This window comes from Vespa mandarinia, chromosome 1 (genome assembly GCF_050613455.1).
Source record: "Vespa mandarinia isolate Hongniang chromosome 1, ASM5061345v1, whole genome shotgun sequence".
NCBI classification, from domain to species: domain Eukaryota; kingdom Metazoa; phylum Arthropoda; class Insecta; order Hymenoptera; family Vespidae; genus Vespa; species Vespa mandarinia.
The window spans coordinates 15,550,001-15,570,000 of record NC_140810.1 but is presented as its reverse complement, the minus strand read 5'-3'; positions in this window follow the sequence as shown (position 1 = coordinate 15,570,000).

The following is a 20,000-nucleotide window of genomic DNA, read 5'->3' as shown; positions in this document are numbered from 1 at the left end:
ACGTACACGTACACGTACACGTACACGTACACGTACACGTACACGCGCGTGCATACACACACACACACATACACACACATACATATGCACACACATACGGACACACACATAACACATGCGCATAGATACACATAGAGGCAGAGCAAAGACGACGACGCAACGCATAGAGAACCTAAACCAAGCAGTCCGGACGCGCTCGCTAGATTCGACGAGGAACCCACGATGCCAAGGATCGATAGTGGCAATTTAATTTTGTAATTAACCACGCGCTTGCTTACTAATTACTTCGGTAATTAGCACCGGAGCATCGTTACTATTTATATACCTGATTATTACGCGGTACGACTTCCAAGCGTACGTTGTTGCGTGCGAGCTAATTACTTCGGCCGATACTTCAATTTTAATCATCGACTCGTCTCTATTACTGTTCTCTCTGTCTCTTTCTCTATTTCTCTCTCTCTCTCTCTCTCTCTCTCTCTCTCTATCGTTTTTTCTCATGGACACTATTATGTAATATAAGTTTTTTTTCGCAGCCGAGAGCAAATCGATCGAAACAATTAATTGTTACGCAAATCATTGTCGAATATAGGCAATGTTCGTCATCGATCGATGATTTACGTGAAACCGCGAGATCCGTTCTTACTTATATTATAGGGATGAAAAAAAGAAAAAAAGAAAAAAAAATGAAAAAATAAACAAGAAAGAAAGAACATTCATCCATCCATCCATCCATCCATCCATCCATCTATCCATCCAGTCATCCATCGAACGTTTAGATAGACAGATTTGTTAAGGTGCAGCAGGTTCATAAATGAGAGCCCCACCTCATCCGCTGACCCGAGTCAGAAAGACTCACCGGAAGCAAACGATTTGGTCTCTTTCACAAAATGTTTCGCCACGACCTCGTGCACGCTTGATATAATATCGAGCCATCCTACGGGCCTATCGGAACACCGACATTATGCGTAATTATCCAAGGACTTTGAGTCGTTTATATGTATATGTATTTATCTCTCTCCCACCGTCAGATATTCGATTTGAGAAACGACGAATAAATATTATTTATATATATATATATATATATATATATATATATATATATATCTTTATATTAGAAAAAAAATAGATAATAATCGCGATATAATTTCAATAAACATTAACGTTTTACGTGTACTTACAATTTGGCAGAGAGTTAAAGTTAAATAATTCGTCAATGTTTATTTTTCTTTAATTTTTATATTTATTTTTCGAATTATCAAACAATAAATAAATATTCATTTAACATATTTCTAAATACTAACAGATATCTTAGATATTTAATTTCTACGTCTTCATTTTTGTTTTTCTTTTTAATTTATTTTTCTTCTAAATAACAAACAAAGAAATATTATCACTCCTAGATTAATATTCAAGGATTAAGCGAATGCTCCATTTTCAATGGTATTTAGAATAATTATTTCTTCTTCTTTTTTCTTTTTTTTTTTTTTTTTTTTTTTCTTTGAATCTTTTGTCCTTTACACTCGATCGTCGAATAATGCAAATCCTTTTATTCGCATAAAGTTAAAAGTAAAAGGGAATAAGAAAAGAGAGACCGGACAAGACGGGTCGTTTTCTCGTCGTTCGTCATAGGAAGAAGAGGAACAACGCGTCGTCGTCTGTGAGTATCGTCGGAAGTGGGCAGGTATAATAAAATCGCGACACGTATCGTGCGTGCCTGCAAAAACATATTTTTCATTGCGTTCCAGGAAGTTCGCTTATTAAAGGATCTCCCCCTGTCTCTCTTTCTCTCCACGTTGCTGAGAGAGGCGCGATCACGAGACGCCTCTTGGACTCAACCGTCAAGTAAAACGTGCGACGAATGGCCGGCCCGATAAATGAGGCAATAAATTCTCTTGGATATAACCGAAAGTTACGCGAACTCTCCCGTCTCCCTCCTTCCTCTCTTTCACTCTCTCACTCTTTCTCTCTCTCTCTCTCTTTCTCTCTCGCTCGCTCGTTCTTATCTTATTTTTCTTTTTTTCCCTCTCATTTCTCGAAAGTAAACTCGATGAAAAATGTTTAATTAAAAAAAAAAAAAAAAAAAAAAAAAAAGAAAAAGAAAAAAAAAAAAGAAAAATTTACAAAGACGAAGAAAAACAAAAGAGAATGGAAAGAGGAAAAATAAAAGAGAAATTGATAGCAATATTAAATCGTCCGTAACGATTTCAAATTGTTTAATGTTAATGAATTACGAGAGAGGAGGAAAAAAAAAGAAAAAGAAAAAAAAAAAGAAAAAAGGAAATCGCTCGAGATCGTTAGATGAAAGAAAGATGGCGGAAGTGTTGAAAGTGTTAAAGAGAGTAACTCGAAAGAAAGGTTACTCGATTCTGGCCTGAGCGAGCTCTTAATGCATTAAAGCAAGAGGTAATGCTCGCTTACTTGTATTAGCATAAGGTTCTTAAATAATATATCACCAGGATGGCAGGATCGGAGCAGGCCAGCGATAAGAAGTAACTTCCTGCGGCGCGTACACGCGTGCCCGTAACCGCAAACTCGAGGCCGCATTGCGCGCGTTAATAGCGTATGTATGCTTCTTCAAGAAAGAAAGAGAAAAAGAAAAAGAGAGAGAGAGAGAGAGAGAGAGAGAGGTATAGGATAAGAAAAAGAAGAGAAGAAAAGAAGAAGAAGAAGAAGAAGAAGAAGCGAGTCTCTCTTCTGCCGATCGCGTATCAGGGGCGGATTAAAAGAGGGCGCGCGAGGCAGTGCTTGTTTTTTGCCTTCGCCGATTCTTTCTCCTTAACTCGGTTGCCGATCGCGACTTGCCGAGGAACTCGAGAGCACCAATGTAGCTTCGATCTGAGGATAACGCGATACTCGGTAAAACGAATCGAACGAGAAGAGCAAAGGCAAGAAATCGAATGAGAACGACGCGATCTACGACGACGAAAGACCAACGTGAAAACGATCCCTCGTTAACCTCCCCCTCCCCCCGCCCATCCGCCGGCCTCTCCCCCCCACGTATAGCCTAATTTTTTTCTTTCGTACCTTTTTTCTTTCCTGTTTTTCTATTTTCTCTTTTTTTCCTTTGTCATTTTTCTTTTCTTTTCTTTTCTTTTTTCTTCTTCTTCTTAATTCACACGCGAGTAAAAAAAGGAATTTAAATATGGTTGGTACTACGCTTACTGGTACTATTAAGCTTAACTAATATTGAAATTGATTTTCTTTCGAAATAATTTGTGAATGATTATATTAAAGAATTAACGAGTGTTAATGGTAATAATATTTCGTTTATATAAATGTATGTGTACGATATTATGATTAAAAATTGAGGAGGTGACGTTATTAATAATTAATAAAAATTTTCTATTCTTTTCTAATCTAACCGCGTTTGTTGTCTTCAACGTTTGATTTTCTACTATGACACTCTTATTCCCTTCACGAATTCTACTTTCGACGAGACTACAACGCACGATATCCTCGTATGCGGGCTCTAACTGATTAGCAGGGCCTACGAAAGAGAAGAAAGAGGGAAGGTGAGAGAGAAAGAGAGAGAGAGAGAGAGAGAGAGAGAAGCTTGTATTTTTCGAGTAAAACCGCGGAGTGTACTCATTAAGATACCACGAGGTCCCAATAACGGGTTGGTAACAAGAGCCGACCGATCAACCGGGGGATACGATGCGGATGACGCACCATAAACACGAGATCCATGTTCCGGGTGTCTCTGTATTATGATAGCTGCGGTGGAGCCCTTTTCCTGTAGCATTCTACCTCAGCGAGTTCCCATCAGAAGGACGGTTTTATGAGGACGGGAAGGAGAATATCATATATCCAACCATCCGAACCGATACGTGCTGTTTTTATTAAAGGTCCGCCTTTGCCTTTACGGAACGATCAAAGTGGAACCATTGGGAACTATTGTACTCATCCCAAAAAGCTCTCTTTTCTACCTGTGGATAAAAGCATCCCGACGAATCCCTTATTTTCGATTAAACTTAGCGACCTGATAAATTAAAAAAAAAAAAAAGCATTGGAAGAGGCCAATTTGAAAGGGGGAAAGCGAAAACAAAAAGGAAAAAAAAACGAAAACAAGAAAAGAAAAAAATGAAGAAAAAAAGGAAAAAAAAAGAAAGAAAAAAAGAAAGAAAGAAAGAAATCGCTTGATTTTTAACGCGATCGGAGTCAAATATAAAAATTATCATTTAACGGGCAATAACGAGTATCCAAATAATTGCTTAACAGCTTAATAGCTTATTAAATCGATGAATAACTTTTTAAACAGGGATATATGCTAATATTAAAAATCATATGGTAACAAAATTGATAAGGATTAGAAACGTGACTTGGAAGAGGCCAATTCAAATGGAAAGGCGAGCTGGCCTTTCGAGAGACGTCAGCTCGATCGGCATCGAGCCTGAGCATTACCATACGCGGGCGAGCACTTCCGCGTGGCTTTCACCTTTTGTAAGAGGCCGTGTGTGTAAGCAGGTTGCCGTAATGGCACCTGGAACAATAATGCCTCGGTTTAGCGCCATAGAGTTGTTCTGGCCGCGGGGATCTGCATGCATTAGGTACAGTGAGAACTACCTAACTCAAGGTAGATGAGAGGATCGGTTTCGATGCTATCGGCCTTTGCCACCCGTGGCTTCTCTTCCGTTCTGGCCACGAGCGCGCGGCTTGCGAGTTGCCCTCCTCTTCCTCCCCCACCTTCTCCACCTATTCCTCCTCCTTCTCCTCCTCCTCCTCCTCCTCCTCCTCCTCCTCCTCCTCCTCCTCCTCCTTCTCTCTCTTCTTCTCTCCTCGTACCTCGCAACGGCACCGGCTAAATTAGCCCCGTTCAATGCCGACTCTTGAGCAACGTGAAAACCCGAATAAGAAGATAAGATAGATAAGTTTCTAAAAAAATGACGTTAACTTAGAATTTTGCAATACACAATTACATATTTCCTTATGTTTTCCATTAACCAAAAGAATTAATTTCTTTTTATAATTTATCGATAAAAATGTACATATTATAACGATTAAGGTGGGACCTCGTTTCGAGAATGAAATTTGATACAAGTTACTCTGAGTCTGAATTATTAGAGGTTAAAAAAGAAAAAAAAAAAAAGCTATCACTATTTTAGAATTGGAATGAATATTTGGGTAATAACAGTTAATTTAAAAAAGAGATAAAATTTTACCTATATATATGTATATATACTATATACACATACACGTACATATACTCAATCCAACATAGACGAGTTAACATTTAAATACGGCAGGTTATTTCTTTGAAAGTGAAAGAAAGATCGTTATCATTGGCACACGCTGAAAAAGAAAAAAGAAAAAAAAGAAAAAGGGGGGGAATAAAAAGTAAAAAAAGAAAAAAAAAAAAAGAAAGAAAAGAGAAAAAAAGAAAAGAAAAGAAGTACAAAAAAAGAAATAGAAGTGGAAGAAGAGTATAGGACGAAGGATCGCGTTCTCGTGCAAGATTTTCCAAGATGCTCCGCATAATACTGACATTTATAACAGTGGCCTATCTACCCCTTACCGGTGTAAGCATCGTGACTCTTATCGTCGAGCACGAATGTATAATAAGCGCGGCAAGACCGCGTCAACCCCCGTGAGCCGTGCGTTTACGTGTTTGATCTATGATCTTCCGGTGATCTTATCGGATGGTCACGATGAACGGGAGACGGGAGGAGAAAGAGGAGAGAATGCAAGGCTGAGGGAACTACTACTACTACTACTACTAGCTATAAGGTTAGTAAGAGAAGTGCTACCTAGGCTTCCTTCGGTTTCCTTCGCTTTGAAACTCGCGTGTTCGGACGAACCTATTGCCATCCGCCTCGAAATTCTCGAGGATTCTCGCCGACACGTAGCGCGATAGACGAAGGAAGCCTGAATATTCACTCCGAAAATTCTTCCTTGCGCCTAAGGGACTCCTTACGGTAATATAGAATGAATCGTGCGTTTAACATGCACGTTTCGAATAACTCTTTTGAAAATCGTTTCTTATAAATATATATAAAAGGGAAAAGAAAAGAAGAAAAAAAAGAAAAAAAAAAAAAAAAAAAAAAAGAAAAACTTGTCGCGTAGGAAAATCGAACTTTCTCTTCCTTTTTGTTTCTTTTCTTTTTTTTCGTTTTCTTCTTTTTCTTTACACACACATACACACACACATATATATGTATCTTTCTCTCTCTCTCTCTCTTGTTTGGTTTTGTTTTTTTTTTCTTTTTTTTTTTCTTCCTTTTTAATAGCACGTTACAACAATGCGAACATTTAATGGAATGAATAAATTCGAAGTTATTCAAGGTAATAAGATGAGAATTTTAAATGTCTCGTATATCGTATAACTTGTGATTACGAAGGAAAGAATAAAAAAAAAAAAAAAAAAAAAAAAAAAAAAAAAAAAAAAAAAGAAAGAAAGAAAAAAGAAAAAGAAAAAAAAGCAAAAATTTCTCGTGTTTTATACGACATTCCTGGTGACATACTACGAAGGAAAGAATAAATTAATTAAAGCCTAACGCGTTATGATTACCCACTGGACGTCTATTAGTTAAAATCCATGACTTTCACTTAGTCATGTTCGATTGCCCGTTAAATTCCGAAAGAGAGTACTCGTGCGAGAGATATACATTACGTACATACATACATACATACATACATGCATACATACATGCATACATATATATCGTACTTATGTTAGTAAAAACTTACATACGTAGCTTTTGAAAATGAGGGATATAAATAAATCATTAGGCCGACCCAGGCGATTCCTATTTTCTTTTTTACGTTTCTTTTTTTTCGATTTTACTTGGTTGCTTACATTTAATCTCGAATCTCCAGTGTTACGCGTATAACTCATGATAGATATCCACATTTTCTCTCTCCCTCTTTCTCTCTCTCTCTCTCTCTCTCTCTCTCTCTCTCTCTTCATCTTTCTCTTTCTCTTTCTCTTTCTCTCGAAGTAAATATAGATTTGATCTTGCGGCTAAGCTAATCGAGGGAACTCGTGCCACGTATGAAGTCACGGCCTACCTATTTGTTGTTACTACCAAGTTTATTAAGTTAATAACGACGGTTTATTTAAGGCACCGGCCACGCGTGGCTCGCGATTCATCACCGTTTTACATTGTTTACCAAACGTCATAACACGACATTCCCGCCAGATTAATGACCACACTTTCCGTTCCCTCATTTCACCGGTTGAAAGCAAACTGCCTATATTTACTATTACGGCACGCCGTCTGTTGAATATCATCGACCGACTGAGCTTAGCTTCTTTTTTTTTTTTCTTCGTTTTCTTCTTCTTCTTCTTCTTTTTATTTTTATTTTATTATTTTTTCTTTATCTTTCTGTTTTACTAATCTTTTTTTCTTTTTCTTTTCTTTTTTCTTTCTTTCTTTCTTTCTTTCTTTCTTTTTTCCTCATTCTACGTACTGATGTAGACAGTTCTCTCCAGTGCAGACCTCTCGCTCATTAGATTCTTACATTCGGTAACGTGGTAAACATCCAAGGAAATTGCCTCTGCCCACCCCTCACCCTCGGCCCTCACGTGCCCACCTTTTCTTCACCCCACCCTCTCTTCTCGATCGGACCTCTCACGAGATTAATGATCTTTTCTCTTTCAAACCAAACGGAAATCCGAAAGAAGTTAAGAACGTTAAGAAGAACTAGATCGAATTTGGATTTGAACGTAATTTTCTTCTGTAATTGATTAGTTTGAAAATAAAATAATATAACGAATGAACGAACGCGAATGAACAAAATCGGATATAATGATACAGGGAGAAATAATTGATTTTACGAAGTTTCGTAACATTATCGAATAATTTTCAATTAAGGAATGAACGTTAGAAAATTAGAAAGGGGACAAACTAATGCTATATAAGTAATTCGATAATTTAAAGTAATAAAAATAGAAAGAGATAGAGAGTTAAACGTAACGTAACGTAATGTAACGTAACGTAACGTAACTTCTTCGAAGAATCGCAGCTCGGTTGTAAGCCTAATATGTCGTAAGTAAGATCGTAGGAGGGGGTGCGAACGCTATAATGGAAAGGATATTAAGAGAAAACCAGTCTGAGCCATATATGCGTTTGACCCATTATGCGACTAAAACGAGGATCTTTTTTATTACGTCGGACCTGACGACGTGTGGTTATTTCCTTTGCTCTCTGTGTATAAGTATTTGATCATTCGACTGTTATAAATTTAATTAGAATTTTTTAACGATTACTTATATGCTTCTTCACTTGTAACCTTATTAAGCGATTAACGTTGTACGATTAAAGCGTATATAGATATAATTTTCAATGTAAAAATTGTTTTTTTTTTTTTTTTTTTTTTTTTTCTTTATACGAATAACATGCTATTTCTCTCTAACTTATTATTTTTTCATTTTTATTTTTTTATTTTTTTTTTATTTTTTTTCCTTTTTTCTTCCCCCCTCCCCCTTTATTTTTTTCTCCTTCAGATTTCTTGCTTTATAATTTCGCTTGAATATTAATTAATGAATATCATAAGATTTAACTTTCATATTTATTATTTTAAATATTATATAAATTTAATATAACGAACGATACAAGATACGTTCGATGAATTATCAAATAGAAAAAAAAAAAAAAAAAAAAAAAAGAAAAAAAAGAGAGAGAGAGAGAGAGAAAATTATTTGCAATAAATTAACAGTTTGTTTTTTTTTCTTTTTTTCTCCTTTTTTTTTTTTTTTTTTTTTTTTTTCTTTCTTACGCATCAAATCGACGGTTATGGTCAAAATAGGTAGTTTGTAACTACTGAATTGGCCAAACGATCACTATGTCAGCGGTAATAGTGACGAAGGACTACGGGAATTGATTTAACCATAGGTTATGAATTCTTAAGATTATGGCTCCGACGATGAAAACCGATTGCATACTCGCTTTTAACTTTCTCTTTCTATCTTGACTTCTTCTTCTTCTTCTTCCTCCTCCTCCTCCTCCTCCTCCTCCTCCTCCTCCTCCTCCTCCTCCTCCTCCTCCTTTACTTCTTCAACTTCTTCTTCTTCTTCTTATGTATATGTATATTCCATAAATGAGACCTGTCGCGTCGAGTCGTTCTCGATTGGTATAATGTTCCCGTCAAGGTATTCGCGAAGATTTAATGTCAGCTTGTCAAACGATGTTACACACGGATACGACAGCCTCTCTATTACTTTCTTTTTTTTTAATCTCTCGACTCTCTAAAAATATTCTCTCTCGAATTTATATATATATATATATATATATATATTCTTTTTTTTTTATTTTTGGTTATTTTTTTTTTTCATTTTTTTTTCATTTTTTTTTTACGCAACGATCGACCAGCCATATTTTCCAGCAGGCTCGTCGGTGGTGCTGCTGGGTGGTGGTAGTGGTGGTTGCTTCAAAAGCGAGTCGTAAAAAAGGACTTTCTTTTTGTTCGCGAGATAGATAGATAGATAGATAGATAGATAGAAAGAGAGAGAGAGAGAGAGAGAGAGAGTGAGAGAGAGAGAGAGGGAGAGAGAGATGCAACAATGCAGCAGCTACATCGAATGTCGATAAACGAGCTGACTTGTCAGTCGATAGAAACTCCGCTTCCGGTTGTCCAAAGCGAATCGTGGTCATTGTCCCCGTCGATGGATGCGTCCGAGTTTTTTAATGCGACTTTGATGCTGACTATGGTCGATCCTAACACACCACCAGTCTCTCTCTCTCTCCCTCTCTCTCTCTCTCTCTCTCTCTCTCTCTCTCTCTCTCTTTCTCTTTTTCTCTTATTTTCTTCGAGTTGAGAAAAACTTATAATGAATATTAATATTGATATATAATAGATTTGATATTGTCAACGATTATGGGACATGTCATTGATGAAACTTCATCAGAAATTTGCAAATCTCGATTTTTACAATTAAAGATTTACAAATGAAAATAGGAAAGATTTTGTAATTCCTTTTGTCTTTATCAGATCAGACTTATTTTACAAAGTTACAATGTTAAATTTAATATGTTAATTTGACAATTACAATTAATTTTTAAATAATAATAAGAAAACAATAAAAATACATAACATAATTAACTCGTCGTGTATACTTCAATTATACTTCTATCACTGTGATCTAATTAATGATCTATTAAACGATTGATTTAATCGTAAAAATCGTATAATCCTAAATTAATATTGATAATTAAATATCTCAATTAGAATCATATAAAATATTACTTTTAATATTGTATGAATGAGTATTGTTAAATTGATTGATGCACTTTTAATCATTGCCGATATATATATATATATACACACACACAGACATACACACATACATATATATAAGTGTTCGGTTCACATAAAAAAGTAATTCATAAAACGATAGATAGAAAAGGAAAAGTCAAGTTTAAGTTCGATAAAAGTGAAAGATTAAGCTCGAATGTCGGATCGAATGAACGCAAGAAGAAACCATAGGTGAGAGATAGATCCTAGAAAAGGGTTAGGGTTAGGACAAGGGCCAGGGCCGTAAGACGAAAGAGCTACAAAGTGCACACGACTGACTCGAGTTAAAAAGAGAGAAGATAGAAAAAAGGGTGGAAAGAAAAAGATAGGATAGGTGAAGGATAAAAAAGAAGAAGAAGAAGAAGAAGAAGAAGAGAGGAGGTTGAGATGGAGGAGGAGGAGGTGGTGGTAGAGGAAGAAGAAACGTCGAAGGTAAAGGAAGGTGGAGGGCATCTGCCTCCTTACAATTAAACGAAGCCTCGGAAGCCCTCGAAAGCAAGCGGCCGTCGAGCAGTCAACAGCTGCGCATCTGAATACTAATTTGAAATGTTTACACACCCGCGCGGCGCACTTACACTTCAGCCGGCACCCACGTTTCTTAGAGACTATTTCTTTCTCTGTCTGTTTGTATCTATCTCTATCTCTCTCTCTCTCTCTCTCTCACTCTGTTTTTATCTTTCTTTCTTATTTTTTCTACCATTGCTCCGTCTCTAACGATAAAACACAACGAGAAAGTCGCTAATGGTTTCAGTCTTCCTCTACGAAGAGACTTGTCCTTTAACAAATGAAACTAACCCATCGTATTTAATGTTGACTTCTCACGTTGATTCGTCTCCTTTAACCCTTTAAAAGGTATTACAAAGAAGGAAAGAACATTATGAGGGGACGAAACATTATATAGATATTTATTTATAAAATTAATAAGAGGAAATAAAATCCAATGAGAATTTTATTATAATAAATTTTTTTAAGAGTTAAAAAATCCGTTATTAATTATACGTTTTCCTAATCGATAAATAATTTTTTTTCATTGCTCACCCTACGCACATATAACGTCGTAAAACTTAATAAAATTCGTGATCAAGATTAAAATATATATATATATATATATATATATATATATATATATATACATACCATAAAATCTTAAGATTTCATCTTTTTCTTTGTAATAATTAAACACGGCACTTGACTTGCCAGCCCTTTTTCCCAAATAACTTAAGCGCGTGCCAGCAACCCACCACCACCGTCCCTATCGAAAGGTCCCTCTTATTTTTGGTTGGGCTCATTTCCATAGCGATTTCACGGCTGTCGCGAGCTCCCCAATAAAAGCTACGGTCAAATATTTATGAAGATGTAAGCGTTATTTTGATAAGCAGACCTGAATTGATATCGGCTACCCTTTTTCGTAAAGCATTTTACAGAAGGCCAGAGGGGCTTCTCGAAAGTGCGAATATAAACGCGTCCACGCTTTTCACCCCTAGGGGGTTCAGGGAATAAGATCCGATTCCTGTTTCAATATCCTTTGGAGTGAGTGAGTGACTGAGCGAGAGAGAGAGAGAGAGAGAGAGAGAGAGAGAGAGAGAGAGAAAGAGACAGAGAGAGAGAGAGAGAAAGAAAGAGAGGGTGAGAGTGAAGACCGAATCAGATGGATGAAATATGTCAAACGAAACTTTTCGACACAGGACATAATCGAAAACGAATAGCAAATATGATTTCATCGACGATGATCGTCTTATGATATTTTTTCTATGCCATATATTTCTAAGCCACATTATTAATCCGATGAAATCGAAAGAAAAGGTTTTACATATCGCGCATATACATATATATATATATACATATGTATGAGTATATGTATATTAGAACATAAGTTTGTAAACGGTAAGATAAAGGATGTCACGTTACTTTGCTAATTCATGAATATGAAAAATATGGTGTATGATAAAGAAAAAGAAGTACGTCAACTCAACATTATATCCGATACCAATGAAAAGTTCAAAGCGCGCATAAGATAATATGAATTGTTGTGCGAACTGCATATGAATATACATAGATCGCGATTTATTTACCTTACTGCGGTTTTTTACTTGAAAGATTATCTGTATTCATACATAAGTCATATATTTTTAGAAGGTCGTACTGTTATTCCCATTACGACTTTGTTACAAAAATGAAAAATGGATAAATCGTTTCTTTTAAAAAGTTTTAATATTAATTGTAACATCAAAGACACGTTACATATTAATTAATTCTTAAGAAGATAAATTGATATTTTTATATATATATATATATATATATATATATATATACAAATATTAATATTCTTAATAATAACTTTACGATATTATAATCTATTCTATTTAAAAATTTTAGATCCTTTGATATTTTTCTAGATTATATTAATTAATATAAATGAGAGATCATGGATGAAAATCGAAATGATGAAAGAGTTTAACAGAGTGAACATGAGAAAATGACGATTATGACAAATTTTTGTTATTAGTGTTTGCTTAATGATGTTATTTCCATGAAATACCATTCTGTCAAAATTTTTGATTTTTATTACATCTTTAAAGGTTAATGTGAGTTACAGCATACAATTCGACGTGACAGAATTGGACAAAGTAGAATCAGAACGAATAGAATCGAACAAGAAAGAAAAGGATCGAATAAGATCGAATATGATCCGATAGGACCGAATAAGTTTATGACCCAATAGGACCCAATTGGATGAACTAAAAAGGATTGGATAGTATCAAATAGAACAGGATCGAAAAGGACAAATCAGGAAATAGGACTATAGATTCTGTTCAGCTCAGCATCGTTCAATTTTATTCGACTCAGGTCAATTCGGCACGGATCGGTTCGACTCATCTTAGTTCAGGTGAGGTTAAGCAGGTTGAGTACGGGTTGGGTCGGCTTGACTAGTTCGGCCCATCTTCGCTTGGCACGGGTTGGCTTGGCTTACCTCAGGTCAACTCGGACAATTCGGGTCAGGACGGGTTGGGTCGAATTGGGTCGGCTCGGCTCAGCTCGGCTCGGCTCGGCTCGGCTCGGCTCGACTCGACTCGGTTTACCTCTGAATTGCGTATGGGCTTTAGTCTGTGGTTTTGATTTAGGTTTTGAATGTGGTTTTGTCCGTGGTTACGTCTGGGATTTTGACTCTAATCAATCGTATTTGATCCTGCACGTTCTAATTCAATCTTTTTCAATTTTGTCCGATTCTATTTAAACTTATTCGTTCGTGTTTAATACTGTCCGATCATATTCGATCCTATTCGATCCAATTCGATACTTTTCAATTTTGTTCGAACCCATTCGATCTATTCGATCCTGTTCGATCTTATTTGATCCTATTTGGTCCTATTTGGTCCGATTCAGTCCTAATAGATCAAGTTCGATTTTATAAGATATATTTCGATTCTATTCGATCCTATTCGATCCTATCGATCTTATTCGATCCTATGTGATCCTATTCGATCCTATTCGATCTTCAGCAGCAATTATTTATTATCTAATAAAATATTTAATATAATAATTAAAATTTTCATTGTGATGTTATAAAAATTAATATTTATACTCCATACGTATATCGAACGTTTCATTTCTTTTTTCAATTTTTAACTATATTCAAGCAACTAACTTTTTTGAAATTTTTATCAACGATAGATAGATAGAATATTACTTTTGATTTTTTTAATGGATATCAATCGAAGGATTGTTTGCAAAATTTACGTTCAATAAATCAATAATTTTTTTTCCTATTTCCTTAATAATTGTATACAACAATTGTATTGTAACAATTTTAAAACAAATATATGAATTAGAACAGATATGTAGGCATTTCTTCGTTTTCTTTTTCTTTTCTCTTTCAGATATCCGAAGTATTAACTTCGGAGGAAAAAAAAAATAATAAAGTTTAAGACTTTTTTGTTTTGATCCTTAAATGAGTGGATAGAGATCTGAAATTTCACAGGATAGAGTTTTAAGAGACAAAAATCATCCTGTACAGTTGCTTAGTAAATAATAATAACAAAAATTGGCAGGAAAAGAGAGGGAGGGAGAGAGAGAGAGAGAGAGAGAGAGAGAGAAAGAGAGAGAGAAAGAGAGACTACTTATCCCGCTAGGCACTTTGTCGAATTATTTACGGAGTAAACGAACTATGTAGATTGTAAAAGGGAAACTCGATTCGATTTCGCGGGAAGAGAAAAATGACACGCATTTTCATAAATTTCCAAAGGCTTAATACTTTATGCATGCAGGATCGCGGATTTGTCTCGGTAATCTGAGAATGTCCACGTGCGGAGATCGACGCCTAGCATAGAAGCACAGTAACATCGACAACTTCTGCATAGGATCGTACAGGGCACCCTTTTCGATCCGCCCCTTCGACTAAAACTACCCCCGTTGCGAGCGGACCTTTCCAAGAGAGAGACTATTTCTCTCTCTCTCTCTCTCTCTCTCTCTCTCATACACACGCTCTATCTCATTTTCTCTCTTTTCCTCTTATAGAGTCTAGAAATGGCACGCGTAGGGTGTTGGTGGTAGCAGACACGTGCGTCGAAGGGTGGACCACCCCTGCTTTTGCTCGTCTGCAAGGTGCCTCTTTCTCTCTCTCTCTTTCTCTCTCTATTTCTGTATGCTCATTGTACGCCAACATTCGCTACGCTATTTTATTAAAACATACGACATCTCCGATTCAAACTCTTCTCTCTTTCCCATCTCCCTCTACTTCCTCCCTCACTCCCACCCCCGCCCTCTTTTTCCCCTCACCTCTTTCTCTCTATCTCCATCGAATTTTAATCTTTAACTTCTTCTATGTTTTTTTCCATTCCTTTTTTCTTTTATATACATTACTTATAATATACAGAACGAAAAACTTGTTTCAACAGTCATTCGATAATAAAAACGAAAAACGACGAAAAAAAAAAAGAAAAGAAAAAAAAAAGAAGAAAAAAAGAGAGCAAATCTTCTTTCATGATTTAATGATAGAGATAATAATGTTATCCGTTCGATAGAAATATATAAAATTTTTTATGAAGGAGAGCTCTACGAAATGTTTACAAGATGCAAGTCTCTCTTTCTCTCTCTCTCTCTCTCTCTCTCTCTTCTTTTTTTACTTTTATAGGGAGACCATATACCGACGATATAAAGCAGCTCCATTCGCGTCGATATACCAACCCGGCCAATCCAGGCTGACTCGATTTTCCTTTTATGTTATCAATTTGGATCCTCGTCGGTTCTCCCCTTCTCTCTCTCTCTCTCTCTTTCTCTCTCTCTCTCTCTCTTTCTCAATCTTTCTCTCTTTCTCTCTCGTACTATTCCAAGACGAGAAGCGCAGTATTTTGTACTTTATCGAGGGATATATCGCTGATTTTTCTTCTACATATTGATTTTACCGCGACGATAAGGTCTATCGGGGACCCCCTAACGTATTCCCTTTGATACTTCTTCGCATATACTTTCGTCAGTTTTACATCGATTCGGAAAGCGTAACTTATCGAAGATGTATTTGTGTGTTTGAGAGAAAAAGATAGAAGAGATATTGAGAGAGAGAAAGAGAGATAAATAGATAGATAGATAGATAGAGAGAGAGAGAGAGAGATGGATAGAGAAAACTAGCGTGTAGTTTTTGATGCTTTGACGATTCGAATGTTGTTACTCTGTCGTTTCGGATACCAGACAGCTTCAGACGATTTCATTCGAAAAATGCACACCAGCTTTTATATACTCTACCTTGTCTATCATATATACATACATATATATATATATATATATATATATATATGTACATATGTATATATATTTCGATGTGTTCACGCGTAAAATTTGTGGACGAGCTCTTTGTTACTCGAACGAGAGCGAATTCGTGTTCGTTCTGTATACGTAGGATGTATCGTATTTTTCCGATTTTATTTTCTTTTTTGTTGTCGTTATTTTTCTTTTTTTTTTTTTTTTTTTTTTTTTTTGTTCTCTTTTTTTTCCTTTTTTTTTTTCTTTTTTTTGTTCATTTGTTTAGATTTCGTTTGTACAGAAAAGACACATAAACCAGAAAAACGAATCATATCTCTTAATTGATATGCGCGAAACATATACTTTTAAGATAAGATGTGAATGTATAATTAATAATTAAAATAAACCAAGGGATACTTGTAATATCTTCGACGAAGTTACAATATCGTTAAATCATATTTATATAGACCGATATATACGTGAATCGTGTTTCGATCAATCAATCGTATAGATTTTCGAGATAAAAAGTGAACGTGACAATGACAAGGGTAAAATAACTTATACAAGATCAATGAACGATCGAGATTATACGAGATTTCGTTAGAATATGCCAATACGTTCGTCGAGTTCAAAGGATTACAAAAATATTCCTATAGATCGGCACGTAGTTTAACCCTTACCCCATTACCTCACCCCCTCCTCTTTAGCCATCACCACCGCCATCACCGCTTCTCGTCACCCACTCTCCCACTTTTTCTCCGGTTTCTCTCTTTTCCGCGAGAATCGTTCGTTTCTTCTCGTTCAAAGAGAAAGAGAGAGAGAGAGAGAGAGAGAGAGAGAGAGAGAAAGAGAGAGAGAGAGAGAAAGAAACTCACCCTTCCTTCACCCAGACTGCACCCCGTCTGGAAGTTCGCGAACAATAGTTTGAAAAGCACTGCCCTAGACAGTAATCCACTGAAATACTGGCCAGCGGAAACTGGATCCTAACTTTTAAAGAAATGAACTTCGTAATCTCTAACCATGCTGGTAGACTCGTCCGTAGCTTGCTAGAGCAGCCTATCTCCAGAACGAAACATTTTCGAAAGCGCCGAATATATATATATATATATATATATATATATATGTATATATAAGTATATATATATATATATAAATTTTTTTTGTCGATTAACAAGCAACTTTCTCGACGGAAGTTGTTGCCAGAAACTTAAAAAAAAAAAAAAGAAAGAAAAAAAAGAAGAAAGGAAAAAAAAAAGGAAAAAAAGGAAAATATTAAAAAACTTGTTTTACTCGTGACTCGGTCGGTAATAATATTTCGATAATATTCTTTTCAACGTCTACTTATAATTTTTTTTTAAATACTCCGAAAATTAATGTTTTCTTGTCTACAAAGAGGAGAAAAAGAAAAAAAAAAAAGGAACAAAATTATTAGGTAGTACAAGTTGACATTAATCTCTAGATATGAAATGCTAATGGATATTTTTTTTTTCTTTTCTTTTCTTTGTTCTCTTTCTTTCTTTTTCTTTTTCCTTTTTTTTTTCTTTTTTTCTTTTTTTTTCTTTTTTGAACGAATACATGAATAAAATAAGTTTTGTTAAATAGAAACGTATATTATCGGATACTGACGAAATAAATAAAAAGAGGATAAACGTGTTTCCATTGTGACCCTCGATACTTCGGTGAGAAAAAAGATACGTTACGTACTAATTGTAAGAGGAGGAGGAAGAAGAAGAGGAAGAAGAAGAAGAAGAAGAAGAAGATGAAGAAGGAGCAGGAGAAGAAGAAGAACGTAATCATTACATTTCGAGACGTTTTTATCATTAAAGAAAAATCATCGTAGTAACAATGTAATAGTTACATTTAACTCGTCGTTTAATCGTACACGTTACATGCCTATTCGAGATATCCTCAGAGTCGTGGCCGGAGATAAAACGATTCCATTTTCTCTGTGTAATCTCTAAAAGGCTTGCCGTTGATTTTGTCATCGTGAGTGAGTGAGTGAGTGAGTGAGTGAGTGAGTGCGTGATTGCGTGTGTGCGTGTATGCATGAGTATGCGCGCGCGCTTCCATAAGTATACACGGTTTCTATCGGTGCTGCCGTTCTCTGGCCACGGCAATAATCGCTCAGGCTCCTCCGTTCGGCCGCTGCTCATGTAAACAGTTAATCTAAATCCCGAGCAAGCAACGATGTAATGTTATGCGCCGCGCAAGACTCATTATACTTGTAAACCAGTCTGAGCGTCGACCACAGATCAAACGTATACATATATATTATCCGTGCGCACTATTCGCACCCACACATACGGGGGAATACAAACGTATGTATATGTATATGTATGTACACATATATATACACATATACAAAGGAATATATTTTACACATTCTCCAGTGAACGAAGCCATTGGCCATAGGACGCGATCGATATATGTATATATAGATATATATATATATATATATATATATATATATATATATATAGGTATGTCTATATATGTATGAAAATAGTTTACGTATGTAAGAGTATGTATATATCACATGTACGTGTGTACGTATGCGCTTGAATGTGTACGCGTATATGTGTGGGTCGGACTATTGGCAACATTTGTACGCTGGACGCGAGCGCTTAGGCGACCGACTCAAAGAACGGGCCGATCTCTAACGTAAACTCGACTCGCGAACGTACGTTCTATCGATCCTTAAGCGCAACCTTCCCAAATGCATAAACTTAACTTTCTATCATTATTTCCTTTTTTCCTTTCTTTTTTTTTTTCTTTTTTTTTCTTGATTTTCTTTTTCCTTTTAATTTCTTACAATTAATATTATCTTAAAAATGAGGAATGAATGTGACATTATATACCGATTCATCCATTTTAAATTTTGATCGAGTTTATAAATCGTATCAATTCATTTTATATTCCAATTCATTTTATTCTTCATTCCATTCCATTCTATTATCTACACGAATTAGTAACCGTACGAAGGAAGAACTTTCACGGAAAGAAGGTAACACGCTCGCGAAATACGCTCGTCTTACCAATAGCAAGCGAAGTAGTTAAACAGGGAATCCCATTCCTTAGCGAGTTTCCTCTTTCCCTCTGATCCCTTCTCGTCCCTCCTCGTCCCACCTACTAACTCGAGAACAATGCTCGAGATCTGACGCGGATAAATCGATTTTTACGCGACATAACTTTCATACCGAGTTGAGTCTACCGGCTCCTCCCCCTCACCCTCGTTGCCCACCGCCATCACCACCACCACCACCACCACCACCATAACTACCATCACCATCAGCACTACAACCATTACATCTCCTTCCGTCTTCCTCCTTCCCTCTCCTCTCCTCTTCAATCCACTCCTCCCCTCTCCTCTCCTCTCCTCTCCTCTCTTCTCCTCTCTTCTCTTCTCCTCTCCTCTCCTCTCCTCTTCTCTCCACTGATCACCATTCCTCTCCTTTCCTCACTTCTCCTCTCTTTACTTCTCTTCGCTGTTCGTCGCGCATCGCTCTCACGAACTACAGTCTCCTCGTTCGCAAAGAGAGTGAAAAAGGACGGGGGTGAGGGGGAGAGTGAGAGAGAGAGAGAGAGAGAGCCGATGTTGTGTCGGCGGCGGCACGTTTACGTGGAATATTAGCAAAGCTAATTTGGTTTGATCTTCGAAGCTTTATACGTTCGACAGGCTACGTGCGTACGTATGTATGTATGTATCCGTTCATGTGTGACACGTACGAGTGCACGCAACTGTCGAACGTGTCACAATGGCGCTACTGCCAATAATACTGGTGGGAGTTAACGAGACCGAGATGTGAGATTAAAGCGGTATGATCATCATCAAAAATTCTAATACAATGATTTATCCTTATACGTTCTTATAAATAGTTGAAACATTTGATAATCATTGTGAATTGTTGTGAAAATAAATTTAAAAGAAAAGACGAGAAAAGAAAAAAAGATGATGATAATAATGATAATAATAATAATAATAATAAGTAATAAAAAAATTTTTTGTTATTACCAGATATAGTGAAATATTTGGA